This window comes from Phyllostomus discolor, chromosome 7 (assembly GCF_004126475.2).
Source record: "Phyllostomus discolor isolate MPI-MPIP mPhyDis1 chromosome 7, mPhyDis1.pri.v3, whole genome shotgun sequence".
Lineage (NCBI taxonomy): Eukaryota > Metazoa > Chordata > Mammalia > Chiroptera > Phyllostomidae > Phyllostomus > Phyllostomus discolor.
The window spans coordinates 109,705,867-109,730,419 of NC_040909.2; the positions used below are offsets into that span (position 1 = coordinate 109,705,867).

Here is a 24,553-nt window from a genome sequence, read left to right on the forward strand (position 1 = left end):
TTCTGACAGGTGTGAGGTGATATCTCATTGTGGTTTTAATTTGCATTTCCCTGGTGTTAGTGATGTTGAACATATTTTCATATGTCTATGGGCCATCCATATGCCCTGTTGGGGAAGTGTCTATTCAGGTTCTTTGCCCATTTTTTAAATTGGATTGTTTGTTTTAGAGGATGTTAAGTTATAGTAGTTCTTATATTGGGTTGGCCAAAAAGTTTGTTTTTTCCATAAGACAGCTCCAACAGCACTTAGTTGTCTAGCTTCATTTGAAAAAATTTTGTTAGATTATATTGGTGAATTTTTGCATAGCCATTTTAATATTGAAGATGGAAGAAAATAAACGACATTTTCAGCATATTATGCTTTATTATTTCAAGAAAGGTAAAAATGCAACTGAAGTGCAAAAAAAATTTGTACAGTGCATTGAGAAGGTGTTGTGACTGATCAAATGTGTCAAAAGTGGTTTGCAGAGTTTCATACTGGAGATTTCTTGCTGGACAGTGCTCCATGGTTGGGTAGACTAGTTGAAGTTGATAATGATCAAGACAGTAATTGAGGATAATTAGCATTATACCATGTGGGAGATAGCCAACATACTCAAAATATCCAAATTAATAAAGTTATTGGTGAAAATTAAAAATGTATCTTTTAGTTTATGGAAAAAACTAAATGAACTCTTTGGCCAACCCAGTATCGCAGATATTAACCCCTTATCAGATGTATCGCTCAGAATATCTTCTCCCATTCAGTAGGTTGTCTTTTTGTTTTGTTGATGGTTTCCTTTGCTGTGCAAAAACTTTTTAGTTTTCTGTAGTCCCATTTGTTTATTTTTCTTTTGTGCCCTTGCCCAAGCAGATATATTTAAAAATACATTTCTAAGAACTTTCTCAAAGAGTTTACTGTCTGTTTTCATCTAGGAGTTTTATGGGTTTTGGTCTTACATTTAATTCTTGACTTTTTCTTGAGTTTATTTTTGTACATGGTGTAAGAAAGTGGTCCAGTTTTATGTTTTTTATTGTATCTGTCCAGTTTTCCCAGTGCCACTTATTGAAGTGACTGTCTTTATCCCGTAGTATATATTTCCTTGTTTCCTTTGTTATAGATGAATTGGCTATATAAGTGAGGATTTATTTCTGGGCTCCTTATTCTGTCCATTGATCTATCTACATATTTGTTTTTATGCCAATACTAATGCTATTTTGATTATTATAGCTTTGTAGTATAGTTTAAAATCAGGGAGTATGCTACCTCCTACTTTGTCCTTTCTCGGGATTTCTTTGGTTATTTTAGATCTTTTAGGGGTTTATATAAATTTTAAAACTAGTCATTCTAATTTTGAGAAAAATGCCTGTGGTATTTTGATAGGGATTGCATTTTATATGTGTATTAGTTTAGGTAGTGAGAATATTTTAATGATAGTAATCCTTCCAATCCATGAGCAAGATATATCTTTCCCTTTATGTGTCTCTTCCTCAATATCATAATTTTCAGAGTACAGGTCTTTCACCTCTTCCCAGATATTTTATGTTTTTATTGCAATTGTAAATTTATAGTTTTCTTAATTTCTCTTACTGATTATTTGTTATTGGTGTATAGAAATGAAAAAAATTTCTGTATATTGTTTCTGAATCCTCCAAATTTACTGAATTCATTTACTAGTTCTAATAGTTTCATGGCAGAGTCTTTGGGTTTTTCCATATATTCATATATTATCATATCATCTTCAAATAATGAGTTTCACTGATTCCTTTCTGATTTAGACTTCTTTATTTCATTTTCTTTTCTGATTGTTATGGCTAGCACTTCTAATATTATGTTTAGAAGTGGTGCTAGTCGGCATCCTCACCTTATTCTTGATCTTAGAGGAAGCACTTCACTTTTTCTCCATTAAGTGTGATATTAGCTGTGGTTTTGTCATAAATAGCCTTTATTGTACTGAGATATGTTTTTTCTAAACCCAGTATTTTGAAATTTTTTATCATAAAATGATGTTGAATTTTACCAAATGCTTTTCCCCTCTCTATTGAAATGATCATATGGTTTTTATTCTTTATTTTGTTAATATGATGTATCACACCAATTAATTGACATATGTTGGGCCATCCTTGCATTTCAGAGATGAATCCTACTTGGTCATGGTGTATAATCATTTTACTGTATTACTGAATCTGGTTTGCTAGTATTTTATTAGGATTTTTGTGTCTATGTTCATCAAGGATATTTGCCTGTGGTTTCATTTATTTATTTATTTTTGCCTTATCTTTGGTCTTGCTTTTGAGGTAATGTTGGCTTTATAGGATGAGTTTGGATGCATTTCTCTCTCTTCAATTTTTTAAATTCCTTATTAATTTTAAAGACAATACCAGGCTGTTTGTATAGCTTTACCACAGTTTCTTCCCATGACAGAAGTCAAAGGGAGGAATATGGAACTGAAGGAATGATTCCTATAGCCATAATAAGGAATCCAGGCTTAAAAATTGGGCCTTCCAGGTAAACCTAATGTGGGAAAGATGGGCAGACATAAAAAGGAAGGGCTACTAGTGAAGGCAGTTTTTTGATGACCTTAGTGACAAACAAAAACCGTACATTTTTGTCATTGTGTGCTGGTCCAAAAGGTGAATTTGGAGTGAGGTTAGAAATAATGAAACAGCCTGAAGTGAGAGTTCCATGACTGAATTAGGAGAACAGTGGTGGATTTAAGATGCCTCATCAACAGAATATTTCACATTAGAAGTTTGGAATATTCTGAGTTTCAAAGTAAAGATCAGAGCAGTCCCTTTTGTGAAAGCTTTCCATTATTTACGTAAGTACATATGTGTTTAAATTTATATTTTCTTCCAGCTTTTAATGAACACTTCTGATCCTGTAAGTTGTCACATTAAATAATTGTTTCTCTTAAGAGTTGATTGCTGAAATTGTGATTCTTGGTGCAATTTTTTTGGTGTACTATTTTGATTTATGCCTTATTTATGTTTAAAAAAATGGAGAAGTGGGAAGGTTGCTGTCCATTTGTTTTTACTTATTAAACAGACAGCTAGCTATCTCTCAACCTTGACCTACTGACATTTGGGGCTGGATAACTCTTTGTCGTGAGGTCTGTTCCGTGCACTGTAGGATGTTTAGCAGTATCCTGGCTTTTACCTACTAGATACCCATCACATCAACCCCCCCTCCCAAGCTGTGACAACCAAATATGTCTTCAGACATTGCCAAATGTCACCTGGCAGTTTAGGGGCGAGTGGGGCATAAACTTTCCCCAATAAAATAAATTAATAGAAGACCTAAATACAGGGCCATTTTTGTGGCTGGGATGGGGGGGGAGAAATCTAATCAGAAGCCTTATATTGTATACACTTACACTCTTAACATCATTACCATACTGCACATCTACTATGTGAAAGCATTTTGCAAAAGCTGGGCACACAGAGAAGTATAAGGGGTCCTCTATTCTTTTTTCAATTTAAATTTTATTTTTCACTTATATGTAACACAATATTATTTTAAGTTGAAGACATACACATGTAAATATATGTATAATTATCAACATAGGCATAATTTCAATGTCTGCTTTTAGAATCGGGTAATGTTTGAGAGAGGGAAGTTGTCCAACACGTAAAACTGAAAAAATGTGAAAAATGCACATGCCTTCAGAGAAGACCTGGGAGACTCTGTGTGTGAATTCTCCCCTCTCTCCCTTCCCTTCACAGTTACTCCCTTGGCTGTTTGTTCTCGCTGTCCTTCCCTTCATTCTGGAATGAGGTGGGTTCTAGAGATGGGGCAGGCAGATACCAAACATTTTTTTTCCTTATAAGGCATAGATAGTTATCTTGGAAGACAATTTTATTTCATTGTGTTCAACCAGCTTGGATGGAAGCAGAATGGTAGGATGCAAAGAGAACTGTACCCATTTGAATTGGATTTGAGGTCATGCTGTGCCACAAACTATGTTTTTTGGCCTCAGGCAGGTAATTTGAACTCTCTGAGCTTCGCTTTCTTCATCTCTATTCAATGGTAAGCTTCCAGGGCATTATATCTGCTTTAGGTGGGAATAAAGATCATTTCTTCTCTAGGCTTTGAATCTTACTTCTTCAGTACTCAGCATGGGACTCTAAATCACTGCTAATTGAGTTGAATTCAATTGCATGGATAAATGTCAAACACCATGCAAAGGTGATGTATTTTTTTTTCCAGCTCTGAAAGTACACTGACTGCAGTAGCTTTTGATAGCTAGTAATCACTCTCCTTTAATTCAAGACTTAACTCTTCTACGTTTCTGAAAACCTATGTAAACATATGAAAAAACTCTAAAATAAAGACTAATATTTTATTTCTTTTGAGTAGGTGTTAAAAGGCAGTATGCATAGTGTACTGTTTAAAAAGCACAGGGTTCCATGGTCAGACTGCCTGGTTTTAATTCCAGCTCTTCAACTTACTAGCTATGTGGCCTTGGGCAAGTTTCTCTGCCTTTCTGTGCCTCTATTTTCTCATCTGTGAAACGGGATAATAATAGTTCCTGTCTCATAAGGTTGCTTTGAAAATTAACTAATCTATTCACATAATGTACTTAGAACAGTACATTACCCAACCCAAGTACTTATAATAAGCATGACTCTGAAGGTACCATATTTTTATGAAAGGGAGGGTGCTCATTTTTTAACCCCATCCCCATTAGTGATTACTTTGTCTCCTAACTTAATATGTTGGTTATACTGATGTAACTATAGGGCCAGCTGCTATGGTATCCCTAAATATTCTTTCCCTTTACTTTTTAAGTTGTCATCCCTTGTATGTTGGAAATTTAGTGACTCCTTTACTTTTTTTGTTTTCATTCTAAATTTTCAGGAGTCTAAATCTCTCCTGGTCACTTTGTGCTCCCACTTCCTACTTAGGCTGAATGATAGTCTCTACTCTGTACCTCACTTCCTGTGATGGCGCCATTGAGTCTGACTCTTTAATTTCAAAATTAAAATGAGATTGTGGACCTCTATTTGTAGATTGCCTATGTGTTCTAATGTGAAGAACAAGCTCCAACATGAGACACAAGAGTTCTAGATGACTATCACTGACATACTTGAATAAGAAATGGACAAAATGCCACATTAGGCTAGAGGCCAAGAAGTGGACTCATAATTATATTACTTAATTACGTGAGCCCAAACTGTTTCATGGGTGAAAGATGGAAGCTCTGTAGCAAGCTCTTTTTCCAAGAAAATGGGACTCCTTGTGGCTGCTGTTCCTTGGATGATATGTGTACAAGATTCATGTCAGAGTCCCTCCGCGGGGCTTGTTAATTTGAAGTGTTGCTGCAGTGGGGCCTTTTGAGACTTAGAAATATTGTTCTGCGGTCCATTCTTCTTGTCTCTTCTCCTTTGTTCTCTTCTTTCACTGTTTCATGGATTCAGTTTTTGCCCAAGCCATCAGCTAAAACTATATTTAATTACTCTAACAGAGGAAATATTTGTGCTTTGCAAATATAATCAGTCATTCCTGAGTAACTGTCAACAGAAGACTATTTGCTGTGAAATGCTATTGAATACTTTTTTGTGTTTGTGGCTTACTGGACTTGAAAGTGTTTATTTGAAATGTCATGTCTTGGAAGGGATGGTGTCAGTGGACAAACCCTATGGCCAAAGATGTCATGCTTCAAAATGTTCGTTTGGCATGAAAAAATAAACCATGATTCATTCCAAATTTCTTCCAACCTTACATTTTCTATGAAGTTAGAATGTTGAATTCTCTGGACTTAGCAAGGGAAAAAATTAGAATTAACAGAATTAACCTTAATAATTAACCTTAGAATTAACAGTACTATCTGGCTGTTGAATTGTGGAACATACATGAAACATATTTCTAGAGAAATCTGAATGTGAGCATACTGACTGTAATAATCATAGAGCTTGAAAGTCTATGTGTTAGAAAAATATCTTACTTATATATTCCTTTACTCATTCACACAGCATATACTTATTGTGCATCGACTGTACTGACTGCAGGGCAGTGTGCCTGATGCCTTGTACCAAAGAGAAATGACACATGGTCCTCGAGGCCCTTAAAGTGGGAGAGACATTTAATTCAAAAATTGCAATGAAATTGTTGTGAGCTCTTTAGTTGAAGTATATACAAATTGTTGTATATTGGACACCTAGTGAAGGGAGGAACCAGCATGGCTGGGCTGGGTCAGGGCACGTTCACAAAGGTGGTACCTGAGCTTTCTTTCATAAAGATAAATAGAAGTGGTACGGAAGCAATGAGGGATCCCCAGTAGAGTTCAGAGCTTCCAGTCCTGCACGTCATGAAAAATGAGGAGACAGTTGTTGACCACAACAGTCTTAGGACTGTGGGGGAGAGAGGGTTAACAGACTTGCAGGAGATGCTCACTTTTCACTTATTATATCTGTATACCATTAGATTTCTGTGTAATAAGCATGTATAACCTTAATAATCAAGGAAAATGTTCAAAAACAAAAAAGAACAGAAAAGAAAGATGCTTAGTATTGCTGTTAATGCAAACACTTTCTTAACAGAGACAACAGGGCATAGTAGGGAGTAAGAAGAGTCATACAGGAGTCACCATGCTTCCCAGGCCCAGAGGACACCAGCGAACACAGCCCTATGTCTTTCAATTGGAGCATTTACTCCATTTACATTTAGGGGTTTTTTTATGGAGATTTCTTCTGTTCTTTCATGTGGTACATGTTTATTTCTCTGCTCATTTTGGTCGTGTCTTTGTGTGTATGTTTTCTTCTATGTATTAGGTAGATTTGCTATGTCTCCTAGTCTTGTCCTGTGGCCTTATGTAGTAGGTGTCCTTTTGGGCCCACTGGTGCAGTCTCCCTGGTCAGCTTAGCTGGGTGATCCAGGAGTGTGCCTTGTGTAGGTTATGTGGGCTTTCCTGTCATGACCACAGACCACACGTATGAGATGCTATGTGGGGGCTAACACCACTGAACAGGGGTCACCCCACCAGGGTCTGTTGCCTTCCAAGACCACCCTTTGGGTATGCCACATGTGAAACTAATTAGGTGGTGCTGTACTGTGGTCTGAAGCCAGATGCAGGGTGTGCTGATTCTGGGGCCTCTTGTGAGGGCCTCTGGTGTAGACCAATATCAAATACTACCTGTGACTGGCCCTGGCTACCTGTTAGGAGCTACAAAGCAATCCATGTTTGGTAGCTGACTCTGCTGGACCCAGATGTGTGTGGGAGAAGCCACAATGCTAACGGAGGCTGGTTGCCACCAGTACCAGGCCGGTCAGCAAAAGGCACAGGGTACCCAGAGGCCTGCCACCACCTGCCACGAATAGAGCCTCTGATGGCACTTGAGTTGGGTGAAGCAGCATCTCAGGGAGTCACCAAAACGGGGCAAGTTGCATTCACCAGGTTAATGCAGATTCAGGTTTGGCACTAGTGCTGAGCCTTGGGCCATTTGGCAAAAGTCAGAGGGCATACCAAGGCTAACCACCAACCACCTGGGGCCTGCAGGCCTTTAAGTGTTTTTAAAATGACAGCAGTGCAGGCCAAGTCTGGCTGCTTGCCATTGAAAATGCCTCTAGTTTGGTTGGGGTGAGCTCTCAGGGAAACATTTGGGTGGAGTTCACCAAGCTAATGCACATTGTGATTTCACTGTGTGGGAGGAAGGCTCAACACAGGGACAATGGTGGCTGTCCCTCCAGCCCTAGCCCTGAAATCACACAATTCAGTTTCTCTGTCTGTCTCTGGTGGACCTTCGCACAGCTGCTGTCCCTCCACCAGAGCCCAGGGCGAATGCCTATGAGCCAGAGTCTATGCTGTGCAGGCCCTTTAAAAGGACAGTTGGGTTTTTCCAGCAGCCTTCAATCTTATCCAGATGGACAGAATACTTGTTGATTTTCACAGACAGATTTTGTGGGGTCACCTCTTCCCAGCACTGGTGCTTGGGGTAGGGAGCCCAGTGTGGGGCTGTGACTCCTGACTCCTCAGGCGCAACCCCTGCAGCTGAGGCAACCCTCCTGATTTTCAGCTGCCACATGTGGGTGTGGGGCCAGCTTGTTTCATGTCTCTGCCCTTTTCTCCAGTATCAATGTGGCTTCTTTATGTCATTGGTTATAGGATTTCTGCTCAGCTAGCCTTCAGGTGGTTATCTAGGTTGAGTTTTCTATAATTTGGTTGTAATCCTGATGTGGTCATGGAAGGTGGTCAGCACAGCATCCATTTACTCCAACATCTTGACTGGCACTTGACTTGTTATCATTTTATTTCATGAGGCAAATATCTTGAATAGAAGAATCAGAAATTCAGAATTTCCTGGCACTTTATTTCTTTTTGTGTTACTCCTAAAAGTAAGTTTCTGGTCATGAGGCATTTGTGGTTCCTCCTCACAGTCTTTTGAGGATTATCTTCTCATTAGTTTATTCCAATGTGTTATTTCCTCTGGTGGCAAGTTACAGTGTATCTTGCTTTACCATAAGACCTGTGGCACCTATATCCTTTTTCAGATGGAAATTGCTGAGAACTTTCCCTAAGGTTTGAACACATATAGAAGGTTCACCAAAAACACCTAGCACCTTGATATGTCCGTCAGCTAACATAGACATTTCCACTGGCATGTGTCAAAAGACAAACCGTGTAGATTGGTCTCCCATATATATCCATGAGATAGAGTAAGATTTGTTAAAAATGAATCATTCAGCATGTGTTCTACTTTTTAGTTTGGGTGTGGTATGGGAAATTCCATAGTCATTTCAGAGCCTTACACTGCACGCATGTTGTGTTGTTACTTTATCATTTTGTTAAAATGTACTCTTTCTGTGTAAAAGTAGACAAGACCCAATCCCAGAGGCGTACAGCATTGTGACCAATTCCTTCCTGGCCGAAGAGTCTGGAGGGCTGGCAGATGCTGTGAGAGGGAGAGTCTCACAGGGCCCCTTCAGCCATGGAAGGCTCGGCTTCCTCCCGCCCATATGCTTTGACTTGGCCCAAATGCTTAAGAAAGTTAAGAAATGTGGTATTGGTAAAGGAAGCGGAAACTTTACAAAATGCTATTACTTATCCTGAAGAAGAGGGCTATGAAAAGAATTAATAATGGTGTTCTCAGTGCCCCAGTAGATTTCCACCCACCAAAGAATGGCATTCATATCAGTCCAGGGTAGAGCTGTCTGAAAATGTAGGCTACCTCACTAAAGCAGTATGGTCATGGTATTGCACAGCAGGGCTCACACGGAGATCTCCTGTTTCAATAATAAACACGGAATACCTACTTCATGCGAGACAAATAAATGGACAGGGCATATGCTCTTCCATCAAGGAACTCACAGTCAGGCAGCAATGATTCACAGTGACAGAGACATTTGAGCTAAGCCTTGAATGAGTGGGAGGTGGGAGAAGAAAGTATAAAATTAGAGCTCTTGAAAGTACATTGTTTGAAGAGTGGAGGATGTTTTTGTAAGTTAAGTGCAATAAGTGGTTGAGGAAGGATGGGAAATGAGTCAAATGAAAGATGAGGGTGAATTTCATGTAAAGGGCATTGGATGCAAAACTGAAGTTTGGAGTTGGTTCTGTAGGCAATGAGAGCCATTGAAGATTTTAAGCATGAAATTGGCATCATAGGATTTCTTTCTAAAATAAGGATAGCTGGGTATGTTATCCTTTAACCTGTAAAGAAGTGTGATAAATAGAATGAAGAACACAGGAAAATAGAGTGGTGAAACCCCAGCTATACCAAGCCTAGAAAACCACAATTTTGGAGTTACTAGGCAAATTTTATTTGCTATGTGGCTGACAAGCCAGCTCCCACCTCTCTATGTGAAACCAAAGAGGAAGTTATGAGGTTCCCAAGGATGCTAAGCTTGCCTACACACTTCTCTGTATCATGCTAATGCTGCATTTTGCAAAAGCTGTGGTTTACTTAGCTTAGAATGAACTTTCTTCCAGTAAACTTGACTAAAGCAGAGGTCTACAAACAAACGAGCAAGAAAAATATACTATGTATAGCTGATTTGACCTTTATGGTTAACTGGATTTTTAAAATTGTGCTGGAACCAGATAAGGAAGGGTTTAGTCTAGTTCATTTTTAGGCCCCTTCAACCCTGTGAACATCTTCAAAATCAAGTGGTAGGAAAAGGGTTTCTACTAGGTGTGTGATGGTAACAAAAGGCCAAATAAAGCAATGAAAGAAGTTCACTATTATAAGATTATTTATTTATAATCTTGCTAATACTCTCCTTATATTGGGTAGTCATCATTGATGAGCTGATGCCCAGCTGATGTTCTTGCCTGACACCAGCACCTTCAGACCATACAATGTGACCCAGATCTCATGATTTTTTTTTACCTCTTTAACACCTCGTTCCTTAACCCTTAAATAACTCCAAATCTGCAGGTACATGAGAGGTAGCATGGATAGTAAATCCTTCTGTGCTACCTAATAGCTGTATTATGTTTGACTGATCATTTAACCATTTATATCTCATTTTCCTCTTTTTTACAATGGGAATGATTTATTTTGAATACTTAATAGGATGTTTTGAAATAATTTAGACAGTGTCTGCCCTCCCCATCTCATCCACTAAATCATCAATAATAGACAGAACAGTGGGTAGGGATGATCCAACAGAGAATATACTCTCAGAATTGTCTTTATCTCTCAAGTTTTGATGTCTGTATCCCATTCCTCAGTTCAGCTTGGTTGGGGGCATCCCCACCAGAACAAGAGCTGGATGAGCCAAGTTCACACACCATCACCCTAGTATAGCCATCATCCATGAGTATATCTACAATTCTCTCCTCAGTGCTATAGAGCAGGTACTTAATAGATGCTTCATAATAATAACACTCTGTTATATTATTAATAGACACTCTGTTAATAACATAACACTCATGTTATTATTATGAATTATAATAGAATAATTCATAATTATGTTATAGTTCATAACAGAATTATAATAACATAGCACATGGGGATGAAGAGAGCTTCATTTTTTCTTTTAAATGTTAGGGTTTTATAAATATTTTTAGTTAAATGTATTGTGGTGACATTCTTTAATAACATTATCCAGGTTACAAGTACGCAGGTGTATAACATATCATCTGTATATCACATTGTGTGTTTGCCACCCAGGGTCAAGAGTTTCACTTCGTTCTGTCATCTTGGCTTTCTCTGCCAGTGTCCTCAACTAGGAACCCAGCATACACAAAGTTTTATAATACCCCTAAAGAAAAAAATAGAGTAAAAACAGAAGTAGCTGATGAAGGCATTTCACCACAAAGTAAATTGTTTGAAATATAGACCAAAAAGTGAGAGAAAACAAAGAATCAAATTTAGTGCTTACTGTTTACAATTCACCCAGCTGAGTGAATTCTCATAATCTTTCTACTCTTTTAAATAGTCCAAATCTACACTTTCTAGGCATTCTCAGAAGATCTCCATGCATATAAAGCTGAAGACTACCACTGATGCCTGTGTTATTGTTCTTTCTCTGTAATAATGATATTTTTAAAGGGATATATTTAAAATGTAATTGAAACTATTGTGAGTTACTGCTTTGATTAATGTGTGTGGGGAAATATAAGTCAGGAAGTGTTTCAAAGGCTATATTTCTGTTCTCATCTCCATAGGCCATATATCCACTTAGCTTCCCGTATCACTTGTTTCAGGCAGCTCACTGGAACAAAGAAATACTTTATGAAGTGCTTTGTACAGGAATTACACTTTTTCTGAACAAGAGAAGTGTGAATTTATCTTTTAGAGTTGAATAATTTTAGATGAAATCATTTGAATCACATTATTGGGCACAAATGAGGAGTAAGAGGAATTTTGGAACTGATTGCCTTTCTGGACCTTTACTTTTTGTTGTTGCACAAAAACAGTGATTAAACTTATAAAGCAGAGATTTTTGATAATAATGTAAAATATATAAAAACCAAAAGAACCCTGTATCTTCTGATTTGATTTAACATAATGAACAAACATGAATTGATCCATACGTATATCAACAAACATTAATAGCACACTTGGGAGGAGAGGACCAATATTTATGGGATATCTCCAATTACTTTACATGACCTTTTTTTTCACTGTTTTTTTATTGTTGTTCAAGTACAATTGTTTTCATTTTCCTACCACCACACCCCTGCCCCACCCATCTCCACCTCCCACCCTCAAACCTTCCCCTTTTCACTTTGTCCATGGGTCCTTTACACATGTTCCTTGATGGACCTTCCCTTATTTTCCCCCATTATCCCTCTCTCAGCTTCTCCTCTGGCTACTGTCAATTTGTTCTTAATTTCAATATTGGTTATATAATTTCAATGGTTATATTTTGCTTGCTTGTTTGTTTTGTTGATTAGGTTCCACTTATAGGTGAGATCCTATGGTCTTCATCCTTCACCGCCTGGCTTATTTTACTTAGCATAATGCTTTCCGGTTCCTTCCATGCTGCCGAGAATGGTAGGAACTCCTTTCTTTCTTCTGCATAGTATTCTTGTGTGTAAATGTACCACAGTTTTTCTTTATCCACTCATTTACTGGTGGGCACTTAGGTTGCTTCCGGCACTTGGGTATTTTAAATCATGCTGCTATGAACATTGGGGTGCATGGGTTCTTTTGAAATGATGTTAGAGGATTCTTAGGTTATAATCCCAGCAGTGGTATTGCCAGATCAAAAGGCAGCAAAAAAATAACACTTGATCACCAACTTACACCATACACAAAAATAAATTCAAAGTGGAAAAAAGACTTAAGTATAAGCCCTGATACCATTAAAGTCCTAGAGAACATAGGCAGGAAAATCTCAGATATTCCATGCGGCAATATTTTCACCGATATGTCCCCTAGAGCAAGGGACGTAAAGGAAAGAATAAACAAATGGGACCTCATCAAAATAAAAGCTTCTGCGTGGCTAAAAAAAATATCAGCAAAATGAAAAGGGAACCAACCATATGGGAAATTGTATTTGCAAATGATACCTCAGACAAGGATTTGATGTCCAGAATATATAAAGAACTCACATGACTCCACTCCAGGAAGACTAACAGCCCAATTAAAAAATGGGCAAAGGACCTGAACAGACATTTCTCCAAGGAGGACATACAGAGGTCCCAGACACATACGAAAGGATGCTCAGCATTACTAGCCATCAGAGAGACGCAAATTAAAACCACAGTGCGATACCACCTCACTCACGTGGGCCAGAATGGCTATCATAAATCAACAAACAACAAGTGCTGGTGAGGATGTGGAGAAAAGGGAACCCTAGTGAACTGTTGGTGGGAATGCAGACTGGTGCAGCCACTGTGGAAAACAGTATATGGAATTTCCTCAGAAAACTAAAAATACATGACCTTTCTTTAATACTCAAAACAGCCCTCTGAGGTCTGTCTTATTATCTTTGGCAAGTTACTGGACCTATCTGGGTTTTAGATCCTTATCAGTAAAGTGAATGACAAAATGCTTGCAGGGCTCTTATATGAATCAAATACATGTCTATCAGAGTTGCAAAGATTTAAAATCCATGGCACATAATGCGGAGGAAAACTGTAATGACAGTGCCGCTGTGGACGGTGTCGTCTCTCTGACTCCGAATTCCAATGCAGCACTTTGGTGAAGTGATTTGGCAGACAGGGAGACAAGGTCACCTGAGATTGGTTATAGTATGAAAAATATCAATAATGTCCTATAACATTTTATAACAGTATCATCATTTTACTGATGACAAATGTATAAAATTTCATTTGTTAAAAAATAATAGACAGTAGTGGTGAATATCCATGCTTTAGGATTTAAATGAAGTAGGATCAGATAAGATTTTTCAGAGCTTTGATTGACGCGAGGAGGAGAGTAGTCTCCTTCCAACTTTAGGATGAGGTAACGATGGTGTTAGTTCCCTAGAGCACACTGCGCCAAACTCTGAGCTAGTGCTGGGCATGCAGCTCTCATGGAGCGTAGAGGCAGAAATTACTATTATTTCTTTTCCTGATGCTACTTACAACTGACAAAAGTAGAAAATCTCATTTCTTTATTTTTAATGTTTCTCTTTAAATTTTCCTTTCCCCTTTTACTTAAAATTGGGAAATACTTCAAATATTTGGAAAACAATATAGAATAATAAGCACTGACATACAGCCCTCCACCCAGTTTTCATACTAATAATTTCCAATATTTGCTTCAGATCCTTAGTTTAAAAAGAAGTAGAGATCACCAATACACTTGAAACCTATTTTGTACCTCGCCTCGCTCCAGTCCTCCCCCTTCTCCCTCTGCTGTTATAGTCAGTGTTCTCATTATTGGTACATTATCTTCTGTAAGTGTGTACATTCAAAAACAGTCACATACTTTTTGTGATTTTGAATTACACAAACACTATTATTTGCTTCTCTATTAGAGTCTATTCTGTCTTATTTCTTTTTTCTTCTCGATGTGAATGTTTAATCCATTACCTTTCCATCTTTCTTATTTTCTAACACATACAGGTGAGGCCATCCATCTCTCTCTAAGCACTGGCTTAGCTACTTTCCATGAGTTTTGAGATAGCACTTTAATAGCCATTTACTTAAATATGTTAGAATTCTCATTTTGATTTTTTTCTTTGACTCTTCAAGTTTTCAAACTGGCCTAAATATACTGATTGGAGTCCTATAAAGTGAGAATGTATTCTTGTCTACCGTCTTCTCTCTCAAGGTTTAGCCACTGCTGCTGGTCCAGAAGCCGCACCTGCAGTCACTGCCAATCCCCTCCTTGCCCCAAGTCACGGCATCCACAGGGGTTGGTGATGCAGCCTCTAAGTGGTGCAGGTAGAAGTGTTTATTAGCTTTTAGAGACTATTATTTGGACAAGCAGGAAGATTATCACACAAAATCATCTTGCTGCCATCCTTGAAAAATGACCCCAACTTTCATATCAGATTATAAAGTCCTGGGCCATCCAAGCAAATGTATTTTTATCAGTGATTCTGCCAAGCTTTAGTAAATGCGACTTAATATCCCTCACTTAAAGATTTTCACTGTAGTATTTTGTTTATTTATTCTTTCGGAACAGTGTCTGGGAAAAATTTATACTGATATTTCTTAGCAATGATTAAGCCAGTCTCCTCCACCTCCCTCTCTCAGCCCCCAACAGCCAGCAAATTCCTGATTTCAAATCTCAGCCACTCATGACGATGCTCACACCAGGCCTGCTCTGAAGTCAGCCTGTCATCAAGGACAGCAGGCAAAGCACCAGTCAGTGGAGAGCCTGGGGAGAGAGTGGGAGGGTGAATCAGGAAGCCATGGGGAAGAGCAGCCCTCTCTTGGTTGCTTTATGTAATTAGAGAGAGCATATTTTTAGAATGGACTTTGCTAGAGGGATAAACAACACAGTTGTATTATTCAGACTTTTGAATCACACTTCTAGCCTTGTAACCTACCTGATTCATCCCTGTGTACTACTTTTTTTTTTCATCATGAAAAAGGTCATGAAGTGAGGGATGGGTATATTGGTGAGGACACATAGGGCTACTACATTTAAATCTGGTGAATATGGATAGAGAAAATGGAATGAGGAGTGATTTTGGTCAGTGGCCTGGAAGGAGTAGGGGTAGGTCTCTGAGTGGCCACAGGCAGCAGTCATGGAAAATGGGCCTGTGTGTATCCTTCAAATTCTTCTACAGGGGCTGCTGCCTGCCGTGAGTATGCAAGGGTGTCATATGCTCTATCGACTTGCAGTTCCTCAGATATGCTCTGCTGTTCCCCTTCTCATCATTTGCCTGTCTCCACATGTGCACTCACTGTCAGATGTGAGTCTTGAAAGCATGATTTTTAACCTTTGCAAGTCCAGCACCCAACAGAAGATAATACCAACAAGAGAGTTTGTCAGAGGCAGCAGAAGTGACCCCACTCAAGTGCTTTGGGCCAAAGGGAAACTTCGCTTTGGGGAGTGGAGGAGTCGATCCACAGAGACCCTAGATCTCTAACTGAAACACAGGACTGCTAAGGAAAGAAGAGAGAGAAAGAAGGTGAAGCAACATGACCAAGTGGACGTGGAGCCCGCCTCAAGGAAGCACCGTCAGTGGAGGAGCGATGCTTGGGGCACGCGTCATGAGGTCAGACGGGAAATCCAAGTCCACGGCAGTTTATCTGGTCACCATCATCACTCTGTCTCTGTAGTTTAGCCATTTTGTTAATTATCTACCCTTCATTTAATCATTTAATCCTTTTTCCTTTGCCCTTCCTTGTTCCATCTTAAACATCACATTTACTATTAGCTCAGAAAACCTTTTAACCGAGGCAGCCGCCCAGGTGAGCTACTTCCAGTCCCTTCTGCTATACACATGTTTCAAGTGACAGTTATTTCCTCTCAAGGAAGAAGACAGAATTTATTTAATAATTTTTCAAGTGGGGAGATTAGTTGTGGTCACAGTGGCAATTTTTTTGTAATTCTCCAAGTCCTATAAAAAGCAACTTAATGGCATGAAGTTAATTCCCACGAGGAGTCTCCTGCCATTGTGAATTGCTGTGATCATCTTTGAAGTGGTATTTCTTTCCACATTGTCTGTCAGCAACTATGTGGGGTTTGTTTTAGATTAAAAAATGTGTGAGATGAGTTGATCTACATCCAAGTGATTCAGGCATCTTTTGTTGTTGATTTTGGATCTGATTGCTGTTCACTGGTTCAGTTGTTGGGTAGTTTTGTTGGTTTTTTCTTTTTTTTATGTTTAGCTGTCCCAAAATTTTATATTTGTATGCAGTTTTTGCATACTCCGTTTTCCCTTTACTGAAGGATAGCTAGAGAAGAAAGTTATTATTTTATCTTTTCGCATTGCATTCAGTTTTTCATAAAGCATATTCCCATTATTTTACAGAAGTCTTATTTCTAAATACACATACACGCACACACATAAAAGTTAAGATTAGCATTTTTCCTTACTACACACATATCTAGGGTTTTTGTTTTCTTTTCAAATCTTCCAGACTGGGAAAAAATGTACTATTTGTAAGCAGATGATTTAATTTCAATAAATGCCTTTCTGTTTCTCTCTCCCTGTGATTTATTGCTTGACACCATGAGAAACATTCAAGTACAGATGCTTTTTTCCAGCTTTGATGAAGCCTTGGTCATTGACCTCATAAACTTGGGAAGATTTATCTCATGTGATTCAATGGTGAAAGTAATAATATTAGCAGTTAAAACCTTATAAGATGCTATCAGGAAAAGGAAACCGTGGTCATTCTACTTCTTGTTAAGAATAGCTGGCAATTTAAAAAGCAGACACTTACTCAGAAGGAGATAAAAATGATCAAACAGAAAGTTCTTCTTCAGCTATATATGAACTGAGGATGCTGCATATAGTAATAAAACTAAAGTCTTCGGAGCTTTCCCTTGATGAGTGCATGTGCATGTGCTTATATGTATTTGGTCTTCAAAAACAAGGTTTCTTATGCCTTTATTTCCTTTGAGGAAAATGCATCCAGATCAAAATAGTTTCTGCAAAATATTTCTTCTGTGTAAAAGTCTGTTTAAGATGTTATGTTTTCCCTGACTGTGTTGAGACTCAGGCAAGAATATCTGTTGTGTGAATCATGTCTGTACGAGATAGGCTATTGCCATGCCTTCTGAGCAATGGCCCACTCTCCTGCCTGGAGGCCGAGGGGCTTCCCATCATCCTGAGCTCTGTCCATAGAAGGCAGGCCTTCTGCGGGGCCCAGCCTGAGGTACTAAATGAAGTCCACCACCATGAGCAGTAAGTACTTTGGTTGTGGAAAAGTATCCAAAGGAAATAATTCTGAAGAAAGAAATGCGCATGACTAGTTTTACAGGATGTGACTGACGAAGCCTATCTTCCTATCAAAAGCAGCGAAAGAGAAAAGAAATGTGCATATGAGCTGGATTTCCTTGAACCCCACCAACCTTGGAGAGTGAGTTCTGGGAGGAAAATAATAGTGACCTTCAGCATCGAACATAAGTTCACCTGAATGAAAAGTGGCAGAATTAGACTTCAGTCCTATCGTGGCTCACCTGAAGTACCTTCTCTCAATTCACATTCACCTTCCAGATTGCTTGTTGTACTCACATTTCCCATTAACACAAATTGGAGGGAGTAACATGACCTTCATTTGCTGACAGAGACATGAAGAGGCAGAACACAGTGATGAATATTTCAATTCAGGCAGGAATTGAATGCTGCCTGCGAGGCAGGCTAGCTCTGCTACCTGCACCGACTGTACATCATCCCTGGAAATTAACTCGCCTTCACCAGAGTCGCTGAAGTGGAAATAAGTGCCTGCCCATTGAACATCATCTTCAAATGGGAAGGGTGAAGGTCTAGCGCAGTATGTATGGTGCATCCCTGTCTAGAGTCATGTTAATATAATTGCTTTAAGATACTCTGTGGCAGGAGTGGGTTGTATATGTATTATTTGTTTCTTGGATAAGAGCTAAACAGAAACTAATAGTTTTTTTGTGAAAATATAACGATTACCAAACTCAGGAGTCAATGTCCTGTCTCACATCCACTCTGCCTCCCTTTGGCGCAACCTGTGCATCATCAGGAGTGTTGGCATAAGACAATAACGATGAAGCCTTGGTCCTTATAGGACCAAGGATGGCAGTCCTATATCTTTGTAACTTTGAAAAGTATTACCACTCACTAAAAATTATAGATGATTTTGATGTAGAGCAATGATAGATATATGTATAACTAGGTTACATATCAACATGTATTTGTTTTATTTTCCTCATTTAATGCATTAACCCTAATTATTAGAATCTATAAATACAAATAACATCTATCACCAGGTAGATGAGCTAAACAAAAAGCATGTATGTAAAACTTTCTGTAAGATAAGATGTTTGCATACATACATGGTAAAACCAATAGTTGCACATTTAGATGAGGAAACAAATGTTTAGTGCCTTTTCATAAAGTTAATATATTAGATGCTACAGTTATGTGTTATTTTATGACATATCAATAAGAAGAAGAGAAACTACTCTAAATACTTCAAGTAGAAAGGAATTTAATTTATGGAATTAGAACATATGGTAGAAAGAGTCAATGCTTATTAAACATTGTATTGTTCTCTCATCCTCTCTTGATATTAGCTTGGGGCCTTATGATGGTCCTGGCTGAAGGACTGCGAAGAGGAGCGAAGTATTAATTTCCCATGGCTAAAGCGGTTAGAGCTTCTATGCTTTCAAGTCCCTGGCTTCCCATGGAAGCTGTATAAAAAGATGCAAGTGAAAAGATGGAAGAATTCTGGTCTCCTGAGTCACCAGATAGAGGGAGCTCTCACCAACCTGCACGGGACTTTGCATGAGCAAGAAGTCAACTGTTACTGAACTAAGACACCGAGGCCTGAGAGTTTTGTTTGTTGAGGCAGCTAAGATTAATTACCTTACAAATAAAAGGACCTACGAAAATGTTGGAAGACCTAGGAGAAGGAGGGCCAGGGATGCAGCTGTTAGTATCCAGAAAATCATGAAGCAAAAAAAAACTAAAGAAAACTGTCACCGATGATTTCAGCAGCCCACAGCAACAGACAGTGATTTGTAGGGAGATACTTGGAATCTATTGGCAACAGGTCACATATGCTGTCTACCAACACCCATGTGACTACCCACCTCAAAGAGTAATGATGTTTTCTATTTATCTTTTGTCTTTGGTATTTCGCATGAATGAAGTTCATTGTGTTCATCTCACCCCGTAACACTGCTGGCACAGATTCCAGGAAGTGTACTTCCCAGGCTTCCAGTCCCTATAATGCCAGGGAGAGTGTGGAAGGAGAAAGTGGTGTTGAGCTGCCAAAAAACAAAACAAAAAAATAAATTAAAAAAAAACCCCACCAATCTGACATACACAAACAGCCCAATTATTAGGATGATGCTATGTCTCAATTTGTCTGGAACAGTCCCAGTTTATTCCTGTTGACCCAGAGTAATTATTTATAACTCCCTGTTTCGATCTCCAAACTTTCCTTGTTTGGAGAGTAGAATATATGGTCATCTACCTATGGTGAAAATACTTCATTCATTTCTTCAGCAGACACTTACTAAGAATATACAAAATGCTAATCATGTGCTAAGAGAGGAGACATTGATAAGCAAAGGCACACATGACCCTGGCATTCATGGGACATATAGTCTGGTTTCGTGAATGATAAGGGCTTAGACACAGTGATTGCTGTAAGAATGGAGCAGAGGAAACACATTTGAAAAATGTCAAGAAGTTAAACCGTACAGACCTTGATAACAAATCAGCATAGTGGTTAGGGCCCTTAGGCTCTTGAGTCAGATTGGGTTTGAATACCAAAAGTTACCAACTAATCTCTGCCTGAATTCACTATCTTTAAAATAATATTAATTGTTATGTTGGCCAGGTGGCTTTGTTGGTTGGAGGGTTGTCCTTTACACCGAAGGATTATGGTTTAGATCCCTGGTCAGAGTGTATACAGGAGGCAACCCATCAATGTTCTCTCTCTCTCTAGCCCCCCTCCTTTCTCTCTAAAAATCACTAAATATATCCTCAGGTGAGGATTAAAAATAATAATAAAAATAAAATAAAGTGACATTATTATAAAAATTAAATGAGATAAAAACTTAAAAAGCTTATAAGAGTGTCTGACATACAGTAAACACTAAATAAATATTTGTCATGATCACAATATCAAAGCAGGAGGGAGAGGGGGCAATTGTCTTTTGTAAGAGCTAAATATGGAGGAAGATCTAAGAAAATGCCCGGGTTTCTGACTTGGGTGTCTTTAAGGTTTGTGGTTGTATAAAATAATAAATGCAGGGGATGCTGACTTATGTAGGGAAAATAATGCATACAGGTTGGATGTATTACTAAAGGAGTAAATACAGGAAAAACCAATTTCAGTGGGACAGACAATGCATTTGGTTTATGTTTGTGTGAGAGGCCTGTAGGGTATCCACATGGCAATGGCTAATAGGCAGCTGAATATCTAAGTCTGGGGCTCAGATAGAGTTCTGAGCTGAGACCTAGATTTGTGAGTCTTTAGGATCTAAATGGTGGTCAGAACCAAGAGAACGTGAGAGATCAGTTAGAGTGTTCAGAGTGAGAAAAGAAAGGGCCATTACCAAGTCTCCGGGGTAGGCCAGTATTTAAAGGGCAGAGGAGAAGCCCTTGAAAAAGTCAAGAAGCGATAGCCAGAGAAGAAGAAGAGAACCAGTGAAGGAAGAGAAGGAAGAACAGGGTAGACACAGTGTCAAATGCCAGACACAAATCAAGAAGCTGAGAACAAAACTGTGTTCCATGGTTTCAGGAAGTGGGCACCATCGGTGATTTTCATAAGGATATATTCAACAGAGCAGGGAAAGTGGAAGCCTGCTCACAGAGAGTTAAGGTGAGAATGAGAGGAGAGGAAGTGGAGATAATGAAGCATTAATTTTTTTTTTCTGCAGGGCACTTGGCTGTGAAGGAAAGGAAAGGGTCCGCTGGTGGCTGGAAGCTCTTTACTAGCAGAGTCTACAGAAGCATTTGGTCTCAGAGCTGTGCAAGGGCTTTGCAGACCTGGGAAGGTTTTAGATTGCATGACCTTCAAAGTCCTTTTCATCTTGAAGTGTTTATTTTTCTGTGATTCTCTATTTGATAAGTTTCCAGGTTCAGCTTTTATTTTCACAGGGTGATACCTGTAGACAAGGCATAAAATCTGTCTTATCCTAAGAAATTGAAGTTAAAATTTAACTTGATCTTACGAGTCTTCAGGAAAATATATCTTAGGGTTCAAAATGTGTATCCATACAAAGCCTATTTATGAATAGAGTTTTAATATTTTAGTATTGTATATATTCAGTTCTTTTACAGCTTATTCTTTAATTGGTTCCTCTTATCAACCAGTTGCTTATCTCACATGCTATTTATTTCTGTGATTGTTTTTTTATGACCGTTTTTCCAGCTTTTTATAAAAAATAATTATCAAATCATTAGATCATAACATTATAAGGGGCTTTCTGAATGATAATTCTTTTAAAAGACTTTAACATTTCCCCCCAGAGCCTTGGTTGGTTTATTGACTAGAGCAAAGCAGTTAGTTTGCTACTAGTGACATAAGGTAGGCTAAGCATCTGGAAATGTTCTACAAGAAGGAGCCAATGGCATTGTTTTTTAAAGGTCCCAGGTCTCCCATCCATCACCTCTAGTCTTGCTAGGGTATAAGAGAACCAGAATTTATAACTGCATCGTAATTCTGGACTGCATCCTTTTTTCTGAGGTCTTCTGTTTGGAAAGTCTCTTCTAATGTTTTCATAGCCTCAAGGGAAAGGTTTCTCTGAGAGATACCTCAGTTTTGATCAAAAGCATTCACAAATTCCCTTTTAGTTTTTCCTCTACCAATTAAGGTCCTCTTGTCTGGGTAGAATAAACTCATAAACGTGGTTCTCCTGGTTTATTAGAAAACTCACTTCAGTGGTAAGAGTCAAAGTTGTTCATAAGAACATACTCAAGGGACTAGGAAAAAGTTACTTGCCTCCAGAGTTCAAGGCCTATAATTTAATTTTCCTCTGGTTTTGACCAAGCTCAGATTGTTGCTGACTTTATAATATAACATGATCTATTCATTTCAGTTAGGGATTTGTCTCTGTTTCTCATTTAATTTGAAATTTCCAAATTGTTGCTGTCATTCTATTTGTTTCCATGCATGAATGTAAAGCCTTTCCAGAATTATGATATTAAAATATTCTATTTCTTTAATCCCAAGTAATACTAGTTGAAAGATGCATCTTTGGTATAAGAGAAGATTTCAAGAGAAAAAATATCCTTCTCAATGAATGTATATAATCATAAGGCTGTTCTAATTTTTAAAATATTAAATGTAAAAGATGGGCTCTCAGAATTGAAGAGACATGCTATTAATGATCATTTCACCTGAATCTTTCCATTTGTGAAATTCATCATCAGTTAATCTTTTTCCATTTATTCTTCATTCATCCATTGAACCCACAGTTATTGAGAACAGTATTAAGTCTTAATCTCTTGCTAAACAACAGACAATGAAGACTACCTAGGGATAATAAGTGTTTTGAATTTGTAAAGCAAGCCATTTATCATATGCATTAGCATAGCATACTTTTAAAAGAAGATTTAATGTTTTTAATATTTTAAAATCCAACTTGAGAAAAATGGGAATTATATGGGGGATTTCTCACATAATCTCTACAACCTCCATTCTTCTGCATATGCTGGCCTCTCTGTCTTACATTTCCTTGCACAGTCCAGCAGCCTGAGTTTGTATCTGTTACAGAATGCCAACCTTCCCCAGGCACCAGACAGTGACATGATTATGATGGAAGGGACTTGAAAATAAGTATGTTTAAAATCTCTTTTTTAAAAAGAATAACATCCATTTAAAAAACAGGAGTTTATGAAATAACAAAGTGATAATGAAATTAGGAGGTACAGCTACAAAAAGAGTCGATTAAAATTATTGGAAATTAAAATGTATAGTCACTTAGAGTTTTTAAAAAATCTCAAGAGAAAGAATGCTGTCAAAGAGGGACTTTATGAATTGAAATGGGAATTAAAAAATTACCAAATTGAGTAAAAAAGGATTGAAAATATTAAAGATTTTGAAACATAAGAAGCTCTAACATTATAGTTTTGATTTGCAGTTCCCTAATAACCAGTGAGGTTGGGCATCTTTTCATATATCTGTTGGCTATTTGTTTGTCTTCTTGGGAGAACTGTCTGTTCAGGTCCTCTGCGCATTTTTTTACAATTGAATTGTTTGTTTGGTGTTGTTACATGAGGCCTTTATATATTTTGGATATTAACCCCTTGTTGGAACTGTTGTTTGCAAACATCATCTCCCATTTGGTTGGTTGCCTTTTTACTTTGTTGGTAGTTTCTTTTGCTGTGCAGAAACTTTTTAGTTTGATATCCTCCCATTCATTTATTTTTGTCTTTACTTCCCTTGCCTTTAGGGTCAAATTCATAAAATCTTATTTAAGATCAAGGTTTATGAATTTAGAGCCTATGTTTTCTTCTATGTAATTTATTGTGTCAGATCTTATATCTAGGCCTTTGATTTATTTTGAATTTTTTGTACAGGGGGAAAAACTAGTCTAGTTTCATTCTTTTGCATGTGGCTCCTTTGTCAAAAATTATTTGCCCATATACACACTATATATTTATACACATCTGTCTATGTCTCTTGAAGGTTGAAGGGCTTGGCCCCTTTTTCACTGTTAACTGGTTTTGCTGCACTTTGAGGTTCCATCATGGATTCCCTCTGTTGGGTTGTTTACCTCTATTCTGTCTCTCTGGTGGCCTGATGCTATCTAACTCAGTCTGTAGTCATCTGCATGCTTTGCCAAATGAATTTGACCAATTAAGGATTCAATAAGGACCTGAGAAAAGCCTGGATGCATTCTGACAACCTCCATTTGGAAGGATCCTTTAATGTTGCACTGTTACTTACTATACAAACCACATCGGAAGAAAATGATTCTTATTTTTTTGGTGTGGTGGGGGGATGTTTATGGAGCATCTACTTTAAAACCTCATCCCTCTGCTATATACTATTGTAAGTTATTGTGTTGATGCTCATTATCACTATTATCTAAAATATATACACCTGTCTTTATTACTCAGC

At 38.1% G+C, this 24,553-nt stretch overlaps 1 protein-coding gene across 2 annotated transcripts in view; it reads left to right on the top strand.

Moving 5' to 3' along the window:
• The window catches only part of CPQ (carboxypeptidase Q), a 404,327-nt gene that overhangs the window by 261,385 nt on the left and 118,389 nt on the right, over positions 1-24,553 (top strand). The window lies entirely within an intron of this gene.